General features: G+C 44.6%; 1 protein-coding gene across 11 annotated transcripts in view; it reads right to left on the reverse strand.

Moving 5' to 3' along the window:
- Positions 1 to 27,638, reverse strand: part of LOC114296076 (MOB kinase activator-like 1A) — a 64,154-nt gene that overhangs the window by 35,579 nt on the left and 937 nt on the right. For 3 of the 11 annotated variants that reach the window (XM_082903677.1, XM_082903676.1, XM_082903671.1), the window contains exons 2-4: positions 26,130 to 26,208; positions 25,295 to 25,460; positions 20,524 to 20,671 (exon numbers count right to left, since the gene is read on the reverse strand). The gene's annotated coding sequence lies outside the window, so the exon portion shown is untranslated. Of the gene's footprint in view, positions 1 to 20,222; positions 20,330 to 20,523; positions 20,672 to 21,231; positions 21,336 to 25,294; positions 25,461 to 26,129; positions 26,209 to 27,638 lie in introns of all 11 variants that reach the window. The other 8 variants (XM_082903678.1, XM_082903672.1, XM_082903682.1 and 5 more) reach the window with 4 other exon arrangements.

Consider the following 27,638-nt stretch of genomic DNA (forward strand, 5'->3'; position numbering starts at 1 on the left):
AAACGGAGCTTTTCTCGCACCTAAGCTTGAAAATAGTCCGTCGGGGGGCAAAAATCGTGCGACAGTCAAGAGAATGTCCGGCGAACACCACGAACACCTAGGGAATGACCAACGTGAGCTGTGGAAACTTACGGAACTCGCATGGGCCTCCCGATCTGAAAACTAAGTCAAGAGATGCACTTCCTAAATACTTAAGTTTGAAAACAGGCCATCGGGGGCCCCCGAAATCCTGTAACAGTCCCGGGAAGGCCCGTGGAACACCTCCAAACCCCTTCGGGAGACACCAATGCAAGTTATGGAAACTTACGGAACTAGCGCGGGACTTCTGGTTTGAAAACTAGGTCGGAAAAGGTACTTCTTTCACACTTAAGCTTGAGAATAGGGCTCGGCGGGCCGAAATCGTGTAACAATCACGAGAAGGCCCGGGAAACACCTCGAACATCTCAGGAGGGACCAATTTGAGTTGTGAAAACTTAAAGACCAGGTGCGGGACTCTCGATTTGAAAACTAGGTCAGAAAATACACTTTTCTAACGCTTAAGCTTGGAAGTAAGCCATCGGGGGGCCAAAATCATGTAACAGTCGCAAGGAGGGCCGGGAACACCTCAAACACCTCGGGTGTGACCAACGCAAACTGTGAAAACTTAAGGAACTAGCACGGGACTCCCGGTTTGAAAACTAAGTTGGAAAGAGACACTTTTTCCAAACTTAAGCTTGGAAATAGGACACCGGGGTGGCTAAAACCGTGTAACAGTCACGAGAAGGACCGGGAAATGCCCCAAACATCTCGGGAGGGTCCGAGATGAGTTGCGGAGACTTACGGGACTAGCACGGGACTCTCGGTCTGAGAACTAAATCAAAAAATGCACTTTTTTCAAACTTAAGCTCGAAAATAGGCCGTCGGGGGCCAAAATCGTGTAACAGTCACGAGAAGGCCCGCGGAACACGTCAAACACCCCGGGAGGGACCAATGTAAGTTGTGAAAACTTACGGAACTAGCACGGGACTCCCGGTTTGAAAACTAAGTCCCAAACGGCACTTTTCTCGTACATAAGCTTGAAAATAGTCCATCGAGAGGCAAAAATCGTGTGACAGTCAAGAGAAGGTCCGGGGAACACCTCGAACACCTAGGGAATGACCAAAAAAACCTGTGGAAACTTACGGAACTCGCATGGGACTCCCGGTCTGAAAACTAAGTCAAGAGATGCACTTCCTAAACACTTAAGTTTGAAAACTAGCCATCGGGGGCCCCCCAAAAACCTGTAACAGTCCCGAGAAGGCCCGTGGAACACCTCCAACACCTCGGGAGACACCAATGCAAGTTGTGGAAACTTACGGAACTAGCGCGGGACTCCCCGTTTGAAAACTAGGTCGGAAAAGGTACTTTTTTCACACTTGAGCTTGAGAATAGGGCTCGGCGGGCCCAAATCGTGTAACAGTCACGAGAAGGCCCGGGAAACACCTCGAACATCTCAGGAGGGAGCAATTTGAGTTGTGAAAACTTAAAGAACAGGCGCGGGACTCTCGATTTGAAAACTAGGTCAGAAAATACACTTTTCTAACGCCTAAGCTTGGAAGTAAGCCATCGGGGGGCCAAAATCATGTAACAGTCGCAAGGAGGGCCGGGAACACCTCAAACACCTCGGGGGTGACCAACGCAAGCTGTGAAAACTTAAGGAACTAGCACGGGACTCCCGGTTTGAAAACTAAGTTGGAAAGAGACACTTTTTCCAAACTTAAGCTTGGAAATAGGACACCGGGGCGGCTAAAACCGTGTAACAGTCACGAGAAGGACCGGGAAATGCCCCAAACACCTCGGGGAGGGTCCGAGGTAAGTTGCGCAGACTTACGGAACTAGCACGGGACTCTCGGTCCGAGAACTAAATCAAAAAATGCACTTTTTTCAAACTTAGGCTCGAAAATAAGCCGTCGGGGGCCAAAATCGTGTAACAGTAACGAGAAGACCCGGGGAACACGTCAAACACCTCGGGAGAGACCAATGTAAGTTGTGAAAACTTACGGAACTAGCACGGGTCTCCCGGTTTGAAAACTAAGTCCGAAACGGAGCTTTTCTCGCACCTAAGCTTGAAAATAGTCCGTCGGGGGGCAAAAATCGTGCGACAGTCAAGAGAATGTCCGGCGAACACCACGAACACCTAGGGAATGACCAACGTGAGCTGTGGAAACTTACGGAACTCGCATGGGCCTCCCGATCTGAAAACTAAGTCAAGAGATGCACTTCCTAAATACTTAAGTTTGAAAACAGGCCATCGGGGGCCCCCAAAATCCTGTAACAGTCCCGGGAAGGCCCGTGGAACACCTCCAAACCCCCTCGGGAGACACCAATGCAAGTTATGGAAACTTACGGAACTAGCGCGGGACTTCTGGTTTGAAAACTAGGTCGGAAAAGGTACTTCTTTCACACTTAAGCTTGAGAATAGGGCTCGGCGGGCCGAAATCGTGTAACAATCACGAGAAGGCCCGGGAAACACCTCGAACATCTCAGGAGGGACCAATTTGAGTTGTGAAAACTTAAAGACCAGGTGCGGGACTCTCGATTTGAAAACTAGGTCAGAAAATACACTTTTCTAACGCTTAAGCTTGGAAGTAAGCCATCGGGGGGCCAAAATCATGTAACAGTCGCAAGGAGGGCCGGGAACACCTCAAACACCTCGGGTGTGACCAACGCAAGCTGTGAAAACTTAAGGAACTAGCACGGGACTCCCGGTTTGAAAACTAAGTTGGAAAGAGACACTTTTTCCAAACTTAAGCTTGGAAATAGGACACCGGGGTGGCTAAAACCGTGTAACAGTCACGAGAAGGACCGGGAAATGCCCCAAACATCTCGGGAGGGTCCGAGATGAGTTGCGGAGACTTACGGGACTAGCACGGGACTCTCGGTCTGAGAACTAAATCAAAAAATGCACTTTTTTCAAACTTAAGCTCGAAAATAAGCCGTCGGGGGCCAAAATCGTGTAACAGTCACGAGAAGGCCCGCGGAACACGTCAAACACCCCGGGAGGGACCAATGTAAGTTGTGAAAACTTACGGAACTAGCACGGGACTCCCGGTTTGAAAACTAAGTCCCAAACGGCACTTTTCTCGTACATAAGCTTGAAAATAGTCCATCGAGAGGCAAAAATCGTGTGACAGTCAAGAGAAGGTCCGGGGAACACCACGAACACCTAGGGAATGACCAACAAAACCTGTGGAAACTTACGGAACTCGCATGGGACTCCCGGTCTGAAAACTAAGTCAAGAGATGCACTTCCTAAACACTTAAGTTTGAAAACTAGCCATCGGGGGCCCCCCAAAAACCTGTAACAGTCCCGAGAAGGCCCGTGGAACACCTCCAACACCTCGGGAGACACCAATGCAAGTTGTGGAAACTTACGGAACTAGCGCGGGACTCCCCGTTTGAAAACTAGGTCGGAAAAGGTACTTTTTTCACACTTAAGCTTGAGAATAGGGCTCGGCGGGCCCAAATCGTGTAACAGTCACGAGAAGGCCCGGGAAACACCTCGAACATCTCAGGAGGGACCAATTTGAGTTGTGAAAACTTAAAGAACAGGCGCGGGACTCTCGATTTGAAAACTAGGTCAGAAAATACACTTTTCTAACGCCTAAGCTTGGAAGTAAGCCATCGGGGGGCCAAAATCATGTAACAGTCGCAAGGAGGGCCGGGAACACCTCAAACACCTCGGGGGTGACCAACGCAAGCTGTGAAAACTTAAGGAACTAGCACGGGACTCCCGGTTTGAAAACTAAGTTGGAAAGAGACACTTTTTCCAAACTTAAGCTTGGAAATAGGACACCCGGGCGGCTAAAACCGTGTAACAGTCACGAGAAGGACCGGGAAATGGCCCAAACACCTCGGGGAGGGTCCGAGGTAAGTTGCGCAGACTTACGGAACTAGCACGGGACTCTCGGTCCGAGAACTAAATCAAAAAATGCACTTTTTTCAAACTTAGGCTCGAAAATAAGCCGTCGGGGGCCAAAATCGTGTAACAGTAACGAGAAGACCCGGGGAACACGTCAAACACCTCGGGAGAGACCAATGTAAGTTGTGAAAACTTACGGAACTAGCACGGGTCTCCCGGTTTGAAAACTAAGTCCGAAACGGAGCTTTTCTCGCACCTAAGCTTGAAAATAGTCCGTCGGGGGGCAAAAATCGTGCGACAGTCAAGAGAATGTCCGGCGAACACCACGAACACCTAGGGAATGACCAACGTGAGCTGTGGAAACTTACGGAACTCGCATGGGCCTCCCGATCTGAAAACTAAGTCAAGAGATGCACTTCCTAAATACTTAAGTTTGAAAACAGGCCATCGGGGGCCCCCAAAATCCTGTAACAGTCCCGGGAAGGCCCGTGGAACACCTCCAAACCCCCTCGGGAGACACCAATGCAAGTTATGGAAACTTACGGAACTAGCGCGGGACTTCTGGTTTGAAAACTAGGTCGGAAAAGGTACTTCTTTCACACTTAAGCTTGAGAATAGGGCTCGGCGGGCCGAAATCGTGTAACAATCACGAGAAGGCCCGGGAAACACCTCGAACATCTCAGGAGGGACCAATTTGAGTTGTGAAAACTTAAAGACCAGGTGCGGGACTCTCGATTTGAAAACTAGGTCAGAAAATACACTTTTCTAACGCTTAAGCTTGGAAGTAAGCCATCGGGGGGCCAAAATCATGTAACAGTCGCAAGGAGGGCCGGGAACACCTCAAACACCTCGGGTGTGACCAACGCAAGCTGTGAAAACTTAAGGAACTAGCACGGGACTCCCGGTTTGAAAACTAAGTTGGAAAGAGACACTTTTTCCAAACTTAAGCTTGGAAATAGGACACCGGGGTGGCTAAAACCGTGTAACAGTCACGAGAAGGACCGGGAAATCCCCCAAACATCTCGGGAGGGTCCGAGATGAGTTGCGGAGACTTACGAGACTAGCACGGGACTCTCGGTCTGAGAACTAAATCAAAAAATGCACTTTTTTCAAACTTAAGCTCGAAAATAGGCCGTCGGGGGCCAAAATCGTGTAACAGTCACGAGAAGGCCCGCGGAACACGTCAAACACCCCGGGAGGGACCAATGTAAGTTGTGAAAACTTACGGAACTAGCACGGGACTCCCGGTTTGAAAACTAAGTCCCAAACGGCACTTTTCTCGTACATAAGCTTGAAAATAGTCCATCGAGAGGCAAAAATCGTGTGACAGTCAAGAGAAGGTCCGGGGAACACCTCGAACACCTAGGGAATGACCAACAAAACCTGTGGAAACTTACGGAACTCGCATGGGACTCCCGGTCTGAAAACTAAGTCAAGAGATGCACTTCCTAAACACTTAAGTTTGAAAACTAGCCATCGGGGGCCCCCCAAAAACCTGTAACAGTCCCGAGAAGGCCCGTGGAACACCTCCAACACCTCGGGAGACACCAATGCAAGTTGTGGAAACTTACGGAACTAGCGCGGGACTCCCCGTTTGAAAACTAGGTCGGAAAAGGTACTTTTTTCACACTTAAGCTTGAGAATAGGGCTCGGCGGGCCCAAATCGTGTAACAGTCACGAGAAGGCCCGGGAAACACCTCGAACATCTCAGGAGGGACCAATTTGAGTTGTGAAAACTTAAAGAACAGGCGCGGGACTCTCGATTTGAAAACTAGGTCAGAAAATACACTTTTCTAACGCCTAAGCTTGGAAGTAAGCCATCGGGGGGCCAAAATCATGTAACAGTCGCAAGGAGGGCCGGGAACACCTCAAACACCTCGGGGGTGACCAACGCAAGCTGTGAAAACTTAAGGAACTAGCACGGGACTCCCGGTTTGAAAACTAAGTTGGAAAGAGACACTTTTTCCAAACTTAAGCTTGGAAATAGGACACCCGGGCGGCTAAAACCGTGTAACAGTCACGAGAAGGACCGGGAAATGCCCCAAACACCTCGGGGAGGGTCCGAGGTAAGTTGCGCAGACTTACGGAACTAGCACGGGACTCTCGGTCCGAGAACTAAATCAAAAAATGCACTTTTTTCAAACTTAGGCTCGAAAATAAGCCGTCGGGGGCCAAAATCGTGTAACAGTAACGAGAAGACCCGGGGAACACGTCAAACACCTCGGGAGAGACCAATGTAAGTTGTGAAAACTTACGGAACTAGCACGGGTCTCCCGGTTTGAAAACTAAGTCCGAAACGGAGCTTTTCTCGCACCTAAGCTTGAAAATAGTCCGTCGGGGGGCAAAAATCGTGCGACAGTCAAGAGAATGTCCGGCGAACACCACGAACACCTAGGGAATGACCAACGTGAGCTGTGGAAACTTACGGAACTCGCATGGGCCTCCCGATCTGAAAACTAAGTCAAGAGATGCACTTCCTAAATACTTAAGTTTGAAAACAGGCCATCGGGGGCCCCCAAAATCCTGTAACAGTCCCGGGAAGGCCCGTGGAACACCTCCAAACCCCCTCGGGAGACACCAATGCAAGTTATGGAAACTTACGGAACTAGCGCGGGACTTCTGGTTTGAAAACTAGGTCGGAAAAGGTACTTCTTTCACACCTAAGCTTGAGAATAGGGCTCGGCGGGCCGAAATCGTGTAACAATCACGAGAAGGCCCGGGAAACACCTCGAACATCTCAGGAGGGACCAATTTGAGTTGTGAAAACTTAAAGACCAGGTGCGGGACTCTCGATTTGAAAACTAGGTCAGAAAATACACTTTTCTAACGCTTAAGCTTGGAAGTAAGCCATCGGGGGGCCAAAATCATGTAACAGTCGCAAGGAGGGCCGGGAACACCTCAAACACCTCGGGTGTGACCAACGCAAGCTGTGAAAACTTAAGGAACTAGCACGGGACTCCCGGTTTGAAAACTAAGTTGGAAAGAGACACTTTTTCCAAACTTAAGCTTGGAAATAGGACACCGGGGTGGCTAAAACCGTGTAACAGTCACGAGAAGGACCGGGAAATGCCCCAAACATCTCGGGAGGGTCCGAGATGAGTTGCGGAGACTTACGGGACTAGCACTGGACTCTCGGTCTGAGAACTAAATCAAAAAATGCACTTTTTTCAAACTTAAGCTCGAAAATAGGCCGTCGGGGGCCAAAATCGTGTAACAGTCACGAGAAGGCCCGCGGAACACGTCAAACACCCCGGGAGGGACCAATGTAAGTTGTGAAAACTTACGGAACTAGCACGGGACTTCCGGTTTGAAAACTAAGTCCCAAACGGCACTTTTCTCGTACATAAGCTTGAAAATAGTCCATCGAGAGGCAAAAATCGTGTGACAGTCAAGAGAAGGTCCGGGGAACACCTCGAACACCTAGGGAATGACCAACAAAACCTGTGGAAACTTACGGAACTCGCATGGGACTCCCGGTCTGAAAACTAAGTCAAGAGATGCACTTCCTAAACACTTAAGTTTGAAAACTAGCCATCGGGGGCCCCCAAAAAACCTGTAACAGTCCCGAGAAGGCCCGTGGAACACCTCCAACACCTCGGGAGACACCAATGCAAGTTGTGGAAACTTACGGAACTAGCGCGGGACTCCCCGTTTGAAAACTAGGTCGGAAAAGGTACTTTTTTCACACTTAAGCTTGAGAATAGGGCTCGGCGGGCCCAAATCGTGTAACAGTCACGAGAAGGCCCGGGAAACACCTCGAACATCTCAGGAGGGACCAATTTGAGTTGTGAAAACTTAAAGAACAGGCGCGGGACTCTCGATTTGAAAACTAGGTCAGAAAATACACTTTTCTAACGCCTAAGCTTGGAAGTAAGCCATCGGGGGGCCAAAATCATGTAACAGTCGCAAGGAGGGCCGGGAACACCTCAAACACCTCGGGGGTGACCAACGCAAGCTGTGAAAACTTAAGGAACTAGCACGGGACTCCCGGTTTGAAAACTAAGTTGGAAAGAGACACTTTTTCCAAACTTAAGCTTGGAAATAGGACACCGGGGCGGCTAAAACCGTGTAACAGTCACGAGAAGGACCGGGAAATGCCCCAAACACCTCGGGGAGGGTCCGAGGTAAGTTGCGCAGACTTACGGAACTAGCACGGGACTCTCGGTCCGAGAACTAAATCAAAAAATGCACTTTTTTCAAACTTAGGCTCGAAAATAAGCCGTCGGGGGCCAAAATCGTGTAACAGTAACGAGAAGACCCGGGGAACACGTCAAACACCTCGGGAGAGACCAATGTAAGTTGTGAAAACTTACGGAACTAGCACGGGTCTCCCGGTTTGAAAACGAAGTCCGAAACGGAGCTTTTCTCGCACCTAAGCTTGAAAATAGTCCGTCGGGGGGCAAAAATCGTGCGACAGTCAAGAGAATGTCCGGCGAACACCACGAACACCTAGGGAATGACCAACGTGAGCTGTGGAAACTTACGGAACTCGCATGGGCCTCCCGATCTGAAAACTAAGTCAAGAGATGCACTTCCTAAATACTTAAGTTTGAAAACAGGCCATCGGGGGCCCCCAAAATCCTGTAACAGTCCCGGGAAGGCCCGTGGAACACCTCCAAACCCCTTCGGGAGACACCAATGCAAGTTATGGAAACTTACGGAACTAGCGCGAGACTTCTGGTTTGAAAACTAGGTCGGAAAAGGTACTTCTTTCACACTTAAGCTTGAGAATAGGGCTCGGCGGGCCCAAATCGTGTAACAGTCACGAGAAGGCCCGGGAAACACCTCGAACATCTCAGGAGGGACCAATTTGAGTTGTGAAAACTTAAAGAACAGGCGCGGGACTCTCGATTTGAAAACTAGGTCAGAAAATACACTTTTCTAACGCCTAAGCTTGGAAGTAAGCCATCGGGGGGCCAAAATCATGTAACAGTCGCAAGGAGGGCCGGGAACACCTCAAACACCTCGGGGGTGACCAACGCAAGCTGTGAAAACTTAAGGAACTAGCACGGGACTCCCGGTTTGAAAACTAAGTTGGAAAGAGACACTTTTTCCAAACTTAAGCTTGGAAATAGGACACCGGGGCGGCTAAAACCGTGTAACAGTCACGAGAAGGACCGGGAAATGCCCCAAACACCTCGGGGAGGGTCCGAGGTAAGTTGCGCAGACTTACGGAACTAGCACGGGACTCTCGGTCCGAGAACTAAATCAAAAAATGCACTTTTTTCAAACTTAAGCTCGAAAATAAGCCGTCGAGGGCCAAAATCGTGTAACAGTAACGAGAAGACCCGGGGAACACGCCAAACACCTCGGGAGAGACCAATGTAAGTTGTGAAAACTTACGGAACTAGCACGGGTCTCTCGGTTTGAAAACTAAGTCCGAAACGGAGCTTTTCTCGCACCTAAGCTTGAAAATAGTCCGTCGGGGGGCAAAAATCGTGCGACAGTCAAGAGAATGTCCGGCGAACACCACGAACACCTAGGGAATGACCAACGTGAGCTGTGGAAACTTACGGAACTCGCATGGGCCTCCCGATCTGAAAACTAAGTCAATAGATGCACTTCCTAAATACTTAAGTTTGAAAACAGGCCATCGGGGGCCCCCAAAATCCTATAACAGTCCCGGGAAGGCCCGTGGAACACCTCCAAACCCCCTCGGGAGACACCAATGCAAGTTATGGAAACTTACGGAACTAGCGCGGGACTTCTGGTTTGAAAACTAGGTCGGAAAAGGTACTTCTTTCACACTTAAGCTTGAGAATAGGGCTCGGCGGGCCGAAATCGTGTAACAATCACGAGAAGGCCCGGGAAACACCTCGAACATCTCAGGAGGGACCAATTTGAGTTGTGAAAACTTAAAGACCAGGTGCGGGACTCTCGATTTGAAAACTAGGTCAGAAAATACACTTTTCTAACGCTTAAGCTTGGAAGTAAGCCATCGGGGGGCCAAAATCATGTAACAGTCGCAAGGAGGGCCGGGAACACCTCAAACACCTCGGGTGTGACCAACGCAAGCTGTGAAAACTTAAGGAACTAGCACGGGACTCCCGGTTTGAAAACTAAGTTGGAAAGAGACACTTTTTCCAAACTTAAGCTTGGAAATAGGACACCGGGGTGGCTAAAACCGTGTAACAGTCACGAGAAGGACCGGGAAATGCCCCAAACATCTCGAGAGGGTCCGAGATGAGTTGCGGAGACTTACGGGACTAGCACGGGACTCTCGGTCTGAGAACTAAATCAAAAAATGCACTTTTTTCAAACTTAAGCTCGAAAATAGGCCGTCGGGGGCCAAAATCGTGTAACAGTCACGAGAAGGCCCGCGGAACACGTCAAACACCCCGGGAGGGACCAATGTAAGTTGTGAAAACTTACGGAACTAGCACGGGACTCCCGGTTTGAAAACTAAGTCCGAAACGGCACTTTTCTCGTACATAAGCTTGAAAATAGTCCATCGAGAGGCAAAAATCGTGTGACAGTCAAGAGAAGGTCCGGGGAACACCTCGAACACCTAGGGAATGACCAACAAAACCTGTGGAAACTTACGGAACTCGCATGGGACTCCCGGTCTGAAAACTAAGTCAAGAGATGCACTTCCTAAACACTTAAGTTTGAAAACTAGCCATCGGGGGCCCCCCAAAAACCTGTAACAGTCCCGAGAAGGCCCGTGGAACACCTCCAACACCTCGGGAGACACAAATGCAAGTTGTGGAAACTTACGGAACTAGCGCGGGACTCCCCGTTTGAAAACTAGGTCGGAAAAGGTACTTTTTTCACACTTAAGCTTGAGAATAGGGCTCGGCGGGCCCAAATCGTGTAACAGTCACGAGAAGGCCCGGGAAACACCTCGAACATCTCAGGAGGGACCAATTTGAGTTGTGAAAACTTAAAGAACAGGCGCGGGACTCTCGATTTGAAAACTAGGTCAGAAAATACACTTTTCTAACGCTTAAGCTTGGAAGTAAGCCATCGGGGGGCCAAAATCATGTAACAGTCGCAAGGAGGGCCGGGAACACCTCAAACACCTCGGGTGTGACCAACGCAAGCTGTGAAAACTTAAGGAACTAGCACATGACTCCCGGTTTGAAAACTAAGTTGGAAAGAGACACTTTTTCCAAACTTAAGCTTGGACATAGGACACCGGGGCGGCTAAAACCGTGTAACAGTCACGAGAAGGACCGGGAAATGCCCCAAACACCTCGGGGAGGGTCCGAGGTAAGTTGCGCAGACTTACGGAACTAGCACGGGACTCTCGGTCTGAGAACTAAATCAAAAAATGCACTTTTTTCAAACTTAAGCTCGAAAATAAGCCGTCGGGGGCCAAAATCGTGTAACAGTAACGAGAAGACCCGGGGAACACGTCAAACACCTCGGGAGAGACCAATGTAAGTTGTGAAAACTTACGGAACTAGCACGGGTCTCCCGGTTTGAAAACTAAGTCCGAAACGGAGCTTTTCTCGCACCTAAGCTTGAAAATAGTCCGTCGGGGGGCAAAAATCGTGCGACAGTCAAGAGAATGTCCGGCGAACACCACGAACACCTAGGGAATGACCAACGTGAGCTGTGGAAACTTACGGAACTCGCATGGGCCTCCCGATCTGAAAACTAAGTCAAGAGATGCACTTCCTAAATACTTAAGTTTGAAAACAGGCCATCGGGGGCCCCCAAAATCCTGTAACAGTCCCGGGAAGGCCCGTGGAACACCTCCAACCCCTCGGGAGACACCAATGCAAGTTATGGAAACTTACGGAACTAGCGCGGGACTTCTGGTTTGAAAACTAGGTCGGAGAAGGTACTTTTTTCACACTTAAGCTTGAGAATAGGGCTCGGCGGGCCGAAATCGTGTAACAATCACGAGAAGGCCCGGGAAACACCTCGAACATCTCAGGAGGGACCAATTTGAGTTGTGAAAACTTAAAGACCAGGTGCGGGACTCTCGATTTGAAAACTAGGTCAGAAAATACACTTTTCTAACGCTTAAGCTTGGAAGTAAGCCATCGGGGGGCCAAAATCATGTAACAGTCGCAAGGAGGGCCGGGAACACCTCAAACACCTCGGGTGTGACCAACGCAAGCTGTGAAAACTTAAGGAACTAGCACGGGACTCCCGGTTTGAAAACTAAGTTGGAAAGAGACACTTTTTCCAAACTTAAGCTTGGAAATAGGACACCGGGGTGGCTAAAACCGTGTAACAGTCACGAGAAGGACCGGGAAATGCCCCAAACATCTCGGGGGGGTCCGAGATGAGTTGCGGAGACTTACGGGACTAGCACGGGACTCTCGGTCTGAGAACTAAATCAAAAAATGCACTTTTTTCAAACTTAAGCTCGAAAATAAGCCGTCGGGGGCCAAAATCGTGTAACAGTCACGAGAAGGCCCGCGGAACACGTCAAACACCCCGGGAGGGACCAATGTAAGTTGTGAAAACTTACGGAACTAGCACGGGACTCCCGGTTTGAAAACTAAGTCCGAAACGGCACTTTTCTCGTACATAAGCTTGAAAATAGTCCATCGAGAGGCAAAAATCGTGTGACAGTCAAGAGAAGGTCCGGGGAACACCTCGAACACCTAGGGAATGACCAACAAAACCTGTGGAAACTTACGGAACTCGCATGGGACTCCCGGTCTGAAAACTAAGTCAAGAGATGCACTTCCTAAACACTTAAGTTTGAAAACTAGCCATCGGGGGCCCCCCAAAAACCTGTAACAGTCCCGAGAAGGCCCGTGGAACACCTCCAACACCTCGGGAGACACCAATGCAAGTTGTGGAAACTTACGGAACTAGCGCGGGACTCCCCGTTTGAAAACTAGGTCGGAAAAGGTACTTTTTTCACACTTAAGCTTGAGAATAGGGCTCGGCGGGCCCAAATCGTGTAACAGTCACGAGAAGGCCCGGGAAACACCTCGAACATCTCAGGAGGGACCAATTTGAGTTGTGAAAACTTAAAGAACAGGCGCGGGACTCTCGATTTGAAAACTAGGTCAGAAAATACACTTTTCTAACGCCTAAGCTTGGAAGTAAGCCATCGGGGGGCCAAAATCATGTAACAGTCGCAAGGAGGGCCGGTAACACCTCAAACACCTCGGGTGTGACCAACGCAAGCTGTGAAAACTTAAGGAACTAGCACGGGACTCCCGGTTTGAAAACTAAGTTGGAAAGAGACACTTTTTCCAAACTTAAGCTTGGAAATAGGACACCGGGGCGGCTAAAACCGTGTAACAGTCACGAGAAGGACCGGGAAATGCCCCAAACACCTCGGGGAGGGTCCGAGGTAAGTTGCGCAGACTTACGGAACTAGCACGGGACTCTCGGTCTGAGAACTAAATCAAAAAATGCACTTTTTTCAAACTTAAGCTCGAAAATAAGCCGTCGGGGGCCAAAATCGTGTAACAGTAACGAGAAGACCCGGGGAACACGTCAAACACCTCGGGAGAGACCAATGTAAGTTGTGAAAATTTACGGAACTAGCACGGGTCTCCCGGTTTGAAAACTAAGTCCGAAACGGAGCTTTTCTCGCACCTAAGCTTGAAAATTGTCCGTCGGGGGGCAAAAATCGTGCGACAGTCAAGAGAATGTCCGGCGAACACCACGAACACCTAGGGAATGACCAACGTGAGCTGTGGAAACTTACGGAACTCGCATGGGCCTCCCGATCTGAAAACTAAGTCAAGAGATGCACTTCCTAAATACTTAAGTTTGAAAACAGGCCATCGGGGGCCCCCAAAATCCTGTAACAGTCCCGGGAAGGCCCGTGGAACACCTCCAACCCCTCGGGAGACACCAATGCAAGTTATGGAAACTTACGGAACTAGCGCGGGACTTCTGGTTTGAAAACTAGGTCGGAAAAGGTACTTCTTTCACACTTAAGCTTGAGAATAGGGCTCGGCGGGCCGAAATCGTGTAACAATCACGAGAAGGCCCGGGAAACACCTCGAACATCTCAGGAGGGACCAATTTGAGTTGTGAAAACTTGAAGACCAGGTGCGGGACTCTCGATTTGAAAACTAGGTCAGAAAATACACTTTTCTAACGCTTAAGCTTGGAAGTAAGCCATCGGGGGGCCAAAATCATGTAACAGTCGCAAGGAGGGCCGGGAACACCTCAAACACCTCGGGTGTGACCAACGCAAGCTGTGAAAACTTAAGGAACTAGCACGGGACTCCCGGTTTGAAAACTAAGTTGGAAAGAGACACTTTTTCCAAACTTAAGCTTGGAAATAGGACACCGGGGTGGCTAAAACCGTGTAACAGTCACGAGAAGGACCGGGAAATGCCCCAAACATCTCGGGAGGGTCCGAGATGAGTTGCGGAGACTTACGGGACTAGCACGGGACTCTCGGTCTGAGAACTAAATCAAAAAATGCACTTTTTTCAAACTTAAGCTCGAAAATAGGCCGTCGGGGGCCAAAATCGTGTAACAGTCACGAGAAGGCCCGCGGAACACGTCAAACACCCCGGGAGGGACCAATGTAAGTTGTGAAAACTTACGGAACTAGCACGGGACTCCCGGTTTGAAAACTAAGTCCGAAACGGCACTTTTCTCGTACATAAGCTTGAAAATAGTCCATCGAGAGGCAAAAATCGTGTGACAGTCAAGAGAAGGTCCGGGGAACACCTCGAACACCTAGGGAATGACCAACAAAACCTGTGGAAACTTACGGAACTCGCATGGGACTCCCGGTCTGAAAACTAAGTCAAGAGATGCACTTCCTAAACACTTAAGTTTGAAAACTAGCCATCGGGGGCCCCCCAAAAACCTGTAACAGTCCCGAGAAGGCCCGTGGAACACCTCCAACACCTCGGGAGACACCAATGCAAGTTGTGGAAACTTATGGAACTAGCGCGGGACTCCCCGTTTGAAAACTAGGTCGGAAAAGGTACTTTTTTCACACTTAAGCTTGAGAATAGGGCTCGGCGGGCCCAAATCGTGTAACAGTCACGAGAAGGCCCGGGAAACACCTCGAACATCTCAGGAGGGACCAATTTGAGTTGTGAAAACTTAAAGAACAGGCGCGGGACTCTCGATTTGAAAACTAGGTCAGAAAATACACTTTTCTAACGCCTAAGCTTGGAAGTAAGCCATCGGGGGGCCAAAATCATGTAACAGTCGCAAGGAGGGCCGGGAACACCTCAAACACCTCGGGGGTGACCAACGCAAGCTGTGAAAACTTAAGGAACTAGCACGGGACTCCCGGTTTGAAAACTAAGTTGGAAAGAGACACTTTTTCCAAACTTAAGCTTGGAAATAGGACACCGGGGCGGCTAAAACCGTGTAACAGTCACGAGAAGGACCGGGAAATGCCCCAAACACCTCGGGGAGGGTCCGAGGTAAGTTGCGCAGACTTACGGAACTAGCACGGGACTCTCGGTCCGAGAACTAAATCAAAAAATGCACTTTTTTCAAACTTAAGCTCGAAAATAAGCCGTCGGGGGCCAAAATCGTGTAACAGTAACGAGAAGACCCGGGGAACACGTCAAACACCTCGGGAGAGACCAATGTAAGTTGTGAAAACTTACGGAACTAGCACGGGTCTCCCGGTTTGAAAACTAAGTCCGAAACGGAGCTTTTCTCGCACCTAAGCTTGAAAATAGTCCGTCGGGGGGGAAAAATCGTGCGACAGTCAAGAGAATGTCCGGCGAACACCACGAACACCTAGGGAATGACCAACGTGAGCTATGGAAACTTACGGAACTCGCATGGGCCTCCCGATCTGAAAACTAAGTCAAGAGATGCACTTCCTAAATACTTAAGTTTGAAAACAGGCCATCGGGGGCCCCCAAAATCCTGTAACAGTCCCGGGAAGGCCCGTGGAACACCTCCAACCCCTCGGGAGACACCAATGCAAGTTATGGAAACTTACGGAACTAGCGCGGGACTTCTGGTTTGAAAACTAGGTCGGAAAAGGTACTTCTTTCACACTTAAGCTTGAGAATAGGGCTCGGCGGGCCGAAATCGTGTAACAATCACGAGAAGGCTCGGGAAACACCTCGAACATCTCAGGAGGGACCAATTTGAGTTGTGAAAACTTAAAGACCAGGTGCGGGACTCTCGATTTGAAAACTAGGTCAGAAAATACACTTTTCTAACGCTTAAGGTTGGAAGTAAGCCATCGGGGGGCCAAAATCATGTAACAGTCGCAAGGAGGGCCGGAAACACCTCAAACACCTCGGGTGTGACCAACGCAAGCTGTGAAAACTTAAGGAACTAGCACGGGACTCCCGGTTTGAAAACTAAGTTGGAAAGAGACACTTTTTCCAAACTTAAGCTTGGAAATAGGACACCGGGGTGGCTAAAACCGTGTAACAGTCACGAGAAGGACCGGGAAATGCCCCAAACATCTCGGGAGGGTCCGAGATGAGTTGCGGAGACTTACGGGACTAGCACGGGACTCTCGGTCTGAGAACTAAATCAAAAAATGCACTTTTTTCAAACTTATGCTCGAAAATAGGCCGTCGTGGGCCAAAATCGTGTAACAGTCACGAGAAGGCCCGCGGAACACGTCAAACACCCCGGGAGGGACCAATGTAAGTTGTGAAAACTTACGGAACTAGCACGGGACTCCCGGTTTGAAAACTAAGTCCGAAACGGCACTTTTCTCGTACATAAGCTTGAAAATAGTCCATCGAGAGGCAAAAATCGTGTGACAGTCAAGAGAAGGTCCGGGGAACACCTCGAACACCTAGGGAATGACCAACAAAACCTGTGGAAACTTACGGAACTCGCATGGGACTCCCGGTCTGAAAACTAAGTCAAGAGATGCACTTCCTAAACACTTAAGTTTGAAAACTAGCCATCGGGGGCCGCCAAAAACCTGTAGCAGTCCCGAGAAGGCCCGTGGAACACCTCCAACACCTCAGGAGACACCAATGCAAGTTGTGGAAACTTACGGAACTAGCGTGGGACTCCCCGTTTGAAAACTAGGTCGGAAAAGGTACTTTTTTCACACTTAAGCTTGAGAATAGGGCTCGGCGGGCCCAAATCGTGTAACAGTCACGAGAAGGCCCGGGAAACACCTCGAACATCTCAGGAGGGACCAATTTGAGTTGTGAAAACTTAAAGAACAGGCGCGGGACTCTCGATTTGAAAACTAGGTCAGAAAATACACTTTTCTAACGCTTAAGCTTTGAAGTAAGCCATCGGGGAGCCAAAATCATGTAACAGTCGCAAGGAGGGCCGGGAACACCTCAAACACCTCGGGTGTGACCAACGCAAGCTGTGAAAACTTAAGGAACTAGCACGGGACTCCCGGTTTGAAAACTAAGTTGGAAAGAGACACTTTTTCCAAACTTAAGCTTGGAAATAGGACACCGAGGCGGCTAAAACCGTGTAACAGTCACGAGAAGGACCGGGAAATGCCCTAAACACCTCGGGGAGGTTCCGAGGTAAGTTGCGGAGACTTACGGAACTAGCACGGGACTCTCAGTCTGAGAACTAAATCAAAAAATGCACTTTTTTCAAACTTAAGTTCGAAAATAAGCCGTCGGGTGCCAAAATTGTGTAAAAGTCACGAGAAGGTCCGGGGAACACGTCAAACACCCCGGGAGGGGCCAATGTAAGTTGTGAAAACTTACGGAACTAGCACGGGACTCCCGGTTTGAAAACTAGGTCCGAAACGGCACTTTTCTCGTACCTAAACTTGAAAATAGTCCATCGGGAGGCAAAAATCATATGACAGTCAAGAGATGGTCCGGTGAACACCTCAACCACCTAGGAAATGACCAACATGAGTTGTGAAATCTTACGGAACTCGCATGGGACTCTCGGTCTGAAAACTAAGTCAAGAGATGCACTTCCTAAACACTTAAGTTTGAAAACCGGCCATCGGGGGCCCCCCAAAATCCTGTAACAGTCCCGAGAAGGCCCGTGGAACACCTTCAACACCTCGGGAGACACCAATGCAAGTTGTGGAAACTTACGGAACTAGCGCGGGACTTCCGGTTTAAAAATTGGGTCGGAAAAGGTACTTTTTTCACACTTAAGCTTGAGAATAGGCCTCGGCGGCCGAAATCGTGTAACAATCACGAGAAGGCGCGGGAAACACCTCGAACATCTCAGGAGGGACCAATTTGAGTTGTGAAAACTTAAAGACCAGGCGCGGGACTCTCGATTTGAAAACTAGGTCAGAAAATACACTTTCTAACACTTAAACTTGGAAGTAGGCCATCGGGGGGCTAAAAACATGTAACAGTCGCAAGGAGGGGCGGGAACACCTCAAACACCTCGGGTGTGACCAACGCGAGCTGTGAAAACTTACAGAACTAGCACGGGACTCCCGATTTGAAAACTAAGTTGGAAAGAGACACTTTTTCCACACTTAAGCTTGGAAATAGGACACCGGGTGGGGGTAAAACCGTGTAACAGTCACGAGAAGGACCGGGAAATGCCCCAAACACCTCGGGAGGGTCCAAGGTAAGTTGCGGAAACTTACGGAACTAGCACGGGACTCTCGGTCTAAGAACTAAATCAAAAAATGCACTTTTTTCAAACTTAAGCTCGAAAATAAGCCGTTTGGTGCAAAAAACGTGTAACAGTCACGAGAAGGCCCGGGAAACACGTCAAAAACCCCGGGAGGGACCAATGTAAGTTGTGAAAACTTACGGAACCAGCACGGGACTCCCAGTTTGAAAACTAAGTCTGAAACGGCACTTTTCTCGCACCTTAGCTTGAAAATAGTCCATCGGGGGGCCAAAATCGTGTTACAGTCAAGAGAAGGTCCGGAGAACACCTCAAACACCTAGGAAATGACCAACGTGTGCTGTGGAAACTTACGGAACTCGCATAGGACTCCCGGTTTGAAAACTAAGTCAAAAGATTCACTTCCTAAACACTTAAGTTTGAAAAAAGGCCATCGGGGGCCCCCAAAATCTTGTAACAGTCCCGAGAAGGCCCGTGGAACAATTCCAACACCTCGGGAGACACCAATGCAAGTTGTGGGACCTTACGGAACTAGCGCGGGACTTCCGGTTTGAAAACTAGGTCGGAAAAGGTACTTTTTTCACACTTAAGCCTGAGAATAGGCCTCGGCGGGCCGAAATCGTGTAACAATCACAAGAAGGCCCGGAGAACACCTCGAACATCTCAGGAGGGACCAAATTGAGCTGTGAAAACTTAACGAACAGGCACGGGACTCCCAATTTCAAAACTAGGCCGGAAAATACACTTTTTCTAACACTTAAGGTTGGAAGTAAGCCATCGGGGGGCCAAAATCATGTAACAGTCGCAAGAAGGGCCGGGAACACCTCAAACACCTCGGGAGTGACCAACGCGAGTTGTGAAAACTTACGGAACTAGCGCGGGACTTCCGGTTTGAAAACTAAGTTGGAAAGAGACACTTTTTCCGCACTTAAGCTTGGAAATAGGACACCGGGGGGGCCAAAACCGTGTAACAGTCACGAGAAGGACCGGGAAATGTCCCAAACACCTCGGGAGGGTCCAAGGCAAGTTGCGGAGACTTACGGAGCTAGCACGGGACTCGTTTCAAGTTTAAGTGATTGAAAAGTGCATTTTTTGACATAGTTTTCAAACCGAAAGTCCCGAGCTAGTTCCGTAAGTTTTCACAACTTACATTGGTCCCCCTGAAGTGTTTGAGGTGTTCCCCGGAACTTCTCATGACCGTTACACGATTTTGGCCCCCGATGGACTATTTTAAAGCTTAAGTGTGAAAAAAGTACATTTTTCGACTTCAGTTCATGAATTCGAAATTAAACACATACCTAAAGTCTTCAAGAACACTAATTCTAGCAATTTCTTAAGTTGTCTTCCTCAATTCTTCAAGTCTCAAGCAAAATTCCAAGCTTCCAAGCTCTTCTCTCTAAAATTGAGTTTCCTCTCTCTCTAAACTTAATTGTCAGCAGATTTTGTGTCGAAATGAGATTAATTAACATTTCTCATAGATTAGTTTAGGGCCTTAATTAGGGATCAAATTAGTTAAATAGAGCTTAAGACTAATTAATCAAGGCTTAATTTCATTGATTTAATCTGAATCAAATTTTAATCAAACTTCTGACGTCATTAAGGCCTTCAATTTCATATTATAACCGAAATCACAACAGATATTCCTATGGTTAACAGATATGAACCTAAAAATCATATTAAACACATAATAAGCATTCAAATTCACACAAAGTACTTAAATAACATTCAAAACCAATAATTAACAGGGTTGTCACAAGATCAATATTGCTTACCAACAACAAAATGTTTACTGGATTTTATAATTCAGAATGGGAAAAGTGGATAATCAAATTAAAGTCACACACAGCTCCATAAAAGACAACTTTGAGGGCAGAACTTAATTTATATGACACAAAATACAACAATTATTTCGTTGTGGTGATACAAATACCTATACAAGAATAGTAAATATAAGTTGGATGCTAGAAGCGCACAAGGAGCAAGCTTTCCTTCCACCACACGCCAGGTCAAATAAAAATTTCCACAGCAAAATGTTTACTGGATTTTATAAATCATAATGGGAAAATTGGATTACCAATTTAAATCACACAACTCCATAAAAGACAACTTTGAGGGCAAAAAAGTTAATTTGTATGACACAAAATATAACAATTATTTTGCTGTGGTGATAAAATACATATACAAGAATAAGTAAATATAAGTTAGACGCTAGTAGTGCACAAGGGCCAAACCTTCCTTCCCAACAACACCCCAGGTCTGATAAAAATTTCTAGTGTGAAATAGCATGGTCTAAGCAATATCATTTGTCAAGCGCTTGTGCCAATTGTAATGCATCTCCAAGAAGACCTTTGAAGCCCTGTCAACTGTTTTACGCCATGTCTACATGAAAAGAAAAAATCAAAAAAAAAAACTAATAATAGTAATCAATAAAATGAAGAAATAAATAGAGGCAATTCACAGTTAAACATTAAGTTGACATTGAACTGCTATAGTTCACAATAATTTAATGAATCTCAAGGTGTAAATAGAAACTATTCCAATAGTTGATGAAATCATGATGGTGATGGAGTGGCGGCAGTGATGGCGTACCACAGCCAATCCTGCTATCTAATGTAATGACAGTCACATGCTGGTGCAATCATCATGACAACGATAATGATACAAATCAAAAGAAAACCTGTACTTTCAAAATTTCAATCTCTTTTAACTATAAGTAAAATGAATTTTACCTAACCAAAAAAGTAAAATGAATTTTCTTTCTGATTTCTAATCTCACCCTTCCCAAAGCACTTGATGTAGTAGGAATGTGCTTTAGGTCTTATCAATTTTGATACTTTAGGATTAAAGTCTTGTGATATACAGCCTTCCGTTTGCATGCTGACCAACACCTAGGTTTAGTTTTTCCTAAAGGAAGTCTTTATTATTAACTCCATTCTTACATTGTGCTAATCTAACATGTATCGCCCTTAATACCAGCCATGCTTCGCCGTGGAAAAAATCATCGCAGCCACTCTTTGGGAACATTTACTCTGGTGAAAGTTTCCTGCAGTTGAAATGCAAAATGTCATGCTTTTTGGTAACTATACAGTGCCATTCCTAGGGAACAAAATCTACGTATATCCCATGATCTACGTATATCCCAAATTTTAGTTGACTTGTATAAATCTTTTTAGCCAGGCTTAAAATATAACCCTAATAAGCTCTTATCTATAAACAGGGTTTTATTTCACATCTTTTGGTCAAACGACTATTGCAGTAACATTTCAAATAAAAAATTAATTTGACAATGCTAAAGATCTAGTGATTCAGATAAAGTGCTAATGCTTCACACTTAAAATGTTGTTTGGCACTTGAATAAGGTCTAGAGGAGATTTAACCCTCAAAATGGAAAAGAATTTGCTTAGGATTGATAACATAACATGACAGAGATTATGAATTGTTCATTTTATTCAATTAAACCAGTACAAATTTGCTTTATGCCAATCAATTCTGCAATCAATATAATAATCAATTAGACACACAAAAGGATTCCCTTTTTTTTTTTTTTTCCTTCTTCCTCTTGAAAATCAAAACGGACAAAAACCACAGGATCCCGTAGCCAACCAATTCACAATGTAAGGGGAAAAAAAAATAGAAACCACCCCCAACCCTAACCCAGTTCATGTGCCTTAGGTGTTGAATCCTAAAACTTGTTAGCGTGTTTCTTATACCACTGGAAATCGGTGATGTTTGTTCCTGAATGGTTGGTAGAGTATCAAGCATCCATGATACTCTATGAATTCACCACAAATTAAACGCGATCCACCATTGACTAGGAAATCACCAAAACAAACTTGAAATGTATTAAAGTGATGTAAAACGCATATTAATCAATTGATAGTGCAAGCGAATATGGATGCTTCTCTTATTTGACAAATTTATTTTGGTTACAACTAGTTTAATTCTCCTCCCGTACGAAATTGCTGGTCCATTTTAACTATTCCAAACATCCCAAAAAAATAATCTATGTTTTTTTATTTATTCTTTCTTTCAATTTGTAGGGAAAAAAATACATTATTTATTGACCCTACTAAAAGGCATGAATGCTGACAATTGACAAACAGTTGGGGATGGAACGAGTATTTATAAATGACATGACTTGAAGACCAATCCCATCCAAAATCCAAGTTAAAACCACCTTAGACTTTGCAAAATCGTTGGCCACTGCTCGAGCCATGAAAATCCCTAGAGATTGGGTGTCTGCTTCCACTTGAGATCTCAGTTTTTTAACAAATGGAAACAAAGTTGATTGAAAACTCACAATTTTCATACAATGGAAGATTTTTTCTTTCAATTTAGCTATCCTTCAAGTCAAAAGTTATCCTATAAAAAATTGGATATGTTGTGGCTAAGATTTTTCTTTATACTTTGTTTGGATTTGACTTGCTTTCATATGTATTTTTTCTTCTATGATTTTGCTAAGCAGTCAGTCAAGTCACACAAGGAGGGTTCTTTCCATTCTAGTTGCTCCCAATATGTATTATTATTTCTTCTATGATTTTGCTAAGCAGACACAAAGGAGGAATAAAATGATTGATATTTGCTCCCAATAGGTATTGTTTCTTCAATTGTGATTTTGAAGGTTGGAGCTAGTCCTCCTAGGCATTTGTACATCAACTTCTCAGCACACCAAAATCCCATCCAATCAATTTCCATTTGATTCAAATTCTTGTTAGCCAATATACTGATTGGTGTTGGCCCTCCAGTACTACTAAATCAATGACAACCTTAGTTTTCTAATCCAAGATTAAATAGTCTGAGAATTCAACATGACCAGCCTTAAGACAACCAACTTTATTTTGTTCATGTTGTATCTCAAGGGGGAATAATGAAGGAGAATTTTCCTCTTCCTTGTAGATAAAATCCAGAACGAGACATAAGGAGAAATCCCGGGCAAAAATTACATAAGAGGGAAAAAGGCCAAACTATATATCAACCCATAAGCTAAATTCTTCCGGCAAATCAATCAAGAAACAAAAGAAAGAGATTCCGAATAGTATTTATCAAAAGAGAGAGAGAGAGATAGAGAGAGAGAGAGAGAGATTCCTAATAGTAATCCCAAAAAGGGCTCAATATCAAATGTTTCGACTCCAAAATAAAAACTACACCTCCATTAAGGATTCTCCTGTTGTGCTCCTAGATGCATCACCCAAAATAAATCACTGCAGACTCCAGCCCATTTCTTTCTTCCTCTTTCTTCTTCTCTTTTTTTTTTTTGACAAGTAAATGTATTAGAAAGGTGCCAAAAAAAGGAGCACAGTCACCACTTTACACTGGCTATGTTTGATTTCGGTTTGGATTAGGCAAATAAATACCCCCGAATGTGTAAGCCAGGCAAAGGCATTTTAGTCATTCACATGCAAAAGAGTTATCCCTCATATGTAGGTGGTAAAGGGGTCACGTGGGATTAGCTATTCTGAGCAACTTTTGCAATGCCAAATGTGGGATTATTTACGAAACAACACAAGGATGAGGAGTCACAAGTCACTACATCTTAGTTGCCAACTTCATATGCAAATGGAAATACAGCATAAGTTACATCAGACAAATCAGTAACAAAGGCACATGCAGTCCACCATTAACAGTTGGCCTCTGAAAACTCCCACTAATAAAAGCCAACATAACTTGATCATTCATTTAAGAATGGAAGTCAATGGCTTTCATGGATGAAATAAATAGACTTCGTTATCAAAAAGAGGACAAAGCATGTTGTTCTTCTCATGCAATATATATCTCGAGCTTTTTTTCTCTTGCTAAAAAAATAAAAGAACAGAATTCGATGTACATCATGTACTAAACAAGCTCTTAAATACTTAACACTGATAATTAAACAGCCAAGACATAGATAAAAGATATTTGCAAACTGCCTTCAAACACAAAGAAAGAAAAAATTACTTTTCACACAAATTCTACAGATACAAGTTGAGAATTCAACAAATCGTAAAGGGCTTGTTTGGTTTGTATCTCAAGATACAATTTTTGAGAAAAAATTTCAAAATTTTGTTTGTCACTCTCCTACACATCAATCAATCACTTTTTCTCTCTCCTCTCTCCTTAATCACTTTTTTCTCTCACACACATCTACTCAACTACAACAAAATATCAAATCATCCCAAACTCTATAACTATTTTCAAAATACACAACCAAACAAGCCAAAAAAAATTCTAAACTCTCTCCCCAAATTTTTTTTGAAAATTTATCACAAAACACAAACCAAACACACCCAAAACTTCTCACAAACCATCAATAAGAAAAATGCTTTGAAAATTCTCGTAAGTGAAACTTGCCTGCAGTTAAAATGAAAGCAATGCAAACTATAGTTTCATAGAATATGTTGAAGCATAAGTTCACTTTCAAAAGCAATCATAAGGTAAATAATCTTTTTGTACCTGCCTAAACAAACAAAAATATTTCTACTTTAACACATGCATCATAAACTGTGCTAAAAAACTGGTGCCGAGGATGAGTATGATATAAATGCTTCACTGGCAATCCCCTATATATTTAAATTAACCAGGGACTTCTATTATCTTATCACCAATCTGAATTAAAATAGCAGTACCCCTATTACTGATAATGGTAATTAAGGATAGTGGAGATTAAAGAGCCATAAAATTATGTAATTATGAACCATATTGATGAAAATCAAATAAGAACAAGAAGCCTTTCAGGCTGACAAAGTTTGTACACAGAAACCTAAACCCTAATATTGTGTTAAACATAAATTACATTCCCTTCCCGCGAAGTATGTTATTTTATAACACTTTTTTTCCCCCATATCGCAGCAATAGCATTTGTAAAATAAAATAGAATTGACATAAATAAAGGAGTGGAATTATTGGTATAAAATGAGTAATTATTGAAACAAAAACCAAATCAGATAATAAACAAATCTAAAACTGGTAAATCAAAACCCTTTTATTTCACAGTTGTAAATGACATAGTGAAATCAGTAACCATACCTGCACATCCTTCATCAAATAGAGACGTGAAAGATTCAGTGCAATCACAAGCAGCTACAGAAAACTCATCCCCTCTATTTAAAGCTTTATGAAATGCGTCTTTGAATCTATCCAGAGTTCCCGACCTTATGTGTCCTAACATGGATTGGTAGGCCGGATGAACAAGCTGAAAAATCAGGAGACAAGCAATGAGGAAAGGGAATATAAATTGATAAATAACAGCTTCCATGTATCAAAATATTATACAAGGAAACAATCAGAATTTACCAGTGACCTTGTGACCTGGTAGTATCAAGAGCCTCTACAGATGAGAAGCTCAAGTAATCAAGTCCTCTCCCTCTATGAGCTTAATAGGAGAGGGAGTCTTAAATTAAATTACCAAAAACAATATTTTCAAAAAGAAATGTTGTATAGGAACGGCATCGAGCATGGGCCACGAGGACAAACAACAGCCTCTTTTTGTAAAATCCCTATCTAATCAGACCACTTAAGGTGCAGTTTTTCTTCTTTATGCACTGTTCAAAAATCTGGGTGTCATGTTATGAGACGGTGTCTCTACACAAACAAGTGATGATAAATGTTGTACATATAAATGTTTTATTTAAGTTAATGTCAAAAAGTGGTAGGCCAATTCCAACAGTGAACTCAGATACCAAGATTACAAATCTCAATCAGATCATTCATTAACCTCAGTTTTCTATATCCTCTAAATGCATATTGGACACAGATTCCAGCCATCTTCCAGCTATGCATGATTGTGATACTTCCCTCATCGTTAGAACAATAAATGGTATAAAAATTCAAAATTTTACACACAGCCATAAGGAGGCATTACTTGCAGCAATTTCTCTTCCAACTACTTTCGTTTTGCTGATCTAACACCTTCATCAAAATACGTAGCCTCCATATCATGCCTAAAAAAATAAAAGAATTTCAATAACTCAACTTTGTGATAGACATCTCAACATTATTCTTGAAGAGATATAGCAAACATCTCTAGACTGTCAAAACAAAATTTCAAATGATTATACATCAGATTACAACAAACTCCAAAATAAATGTAAAGGTGGCTCATACTATCTCATAAACAAAGAAAACTACAAGGTCAAATTGAAATGAACCAAACATTACTGAAAAGACAAGGACGAAAAACGTGAGATATATTGATAGATATATAGAGAAATATAGAGAAATACAAAGCTGAACTAAACCATTCAAATTTACACAGAGAAAATCAACTATTCCTCCCACCAGCATCAACTCTACACCACCATAGGCCATCAATACTCCTCTCATTTTACAAATGACAAAAAATCAGAAGATATTCCAGAGGTGCCAGTACGTCATATCAGCAACTGCTTAAGGTGCTTAACAAAAAGCCAATTTAATGTTTCTTCCCCAATTCTTCGTCTCCCTGAATTCTTCAAAATTTGTTCTCTCTAAGTAAATCCCAACCATATAACAATAAAACAAACCACTCTTCAATTGAAGTTTCCATTTCATTCTAATGGGGTCTTTTACAAATAAGAATGCTACAAGTATTGGAGAGCTAAAATACTGCTCTTTTGTCCCCTCACATTTATTAACCACATTCATACAGTTTCGCGCATCGGGCATTGATGGAGAGTACAAGAAGCTCAAGAAAGAATAAATTTAAAGCAGAGGCGATAAAACCATGCTTCTATCCATGCCAATTTAAAGAATAAATTGGCATGTTTTCAAAGATAAACCGATAAAAACCAATTACCTGAAAAATTAAACCATGCTTCTATACAAATTACTTGAAAAGGATACTTTCACACAAATTCTACACATACAAGTTGAGAATTCAAACAACTAAATTTGGCACAATTAATATGTATATATGTAATTGAAAAAACAAATGGAGATTCTCATGGAGGTTAAAAGTGCACTGAAGAAACAGCATGGGAAAGTCTCTTCCTCCTTGGACTCAAAGGAGGATGACTCCATTTCAGGCACCATTTCCTGCGGTATAGCCCATTTCCCGCGTTTCAAATATTAAAATAAAATGAACTTCAAATTAATTAATTTTTGGGTTTTTTTTATTTATTTTTATTTTTTATTATTATTTTGATCAATCACATTATGTTGTCACACATACATACATGCATCTATTTAGGCAATAAGTTTCAAATTTGATGTAATTGCCTAATGAAAGTAAGTTATACTAATACCTTGCAAAACAACAATAACAATGGCATCAGAATCAATCTTCTTTAGATGGAAGTTAATATTATTTTTATCAGAAGAATAAAAAATTTGGTAGTATTCAAAGTAGATGATTTTTTTTATGCATCCTTGGAATATATATCTTCTTCTGTTG

The sequence above is a fragment of the Camellia sinensis genome, chromosome 13, assembly GCF_055761805.1.
Source record: "Camellia sinensis isolate YWXY chromosome 13, ASM5576180v1, whole genome shotgun sequence".
Taxonomy (NCBI): Eukaryota; Viridiplantae; Streptophyta; class Magnoliopsida; order Ericales; family Theaceae; genus Camellia; species Camellia sinensis.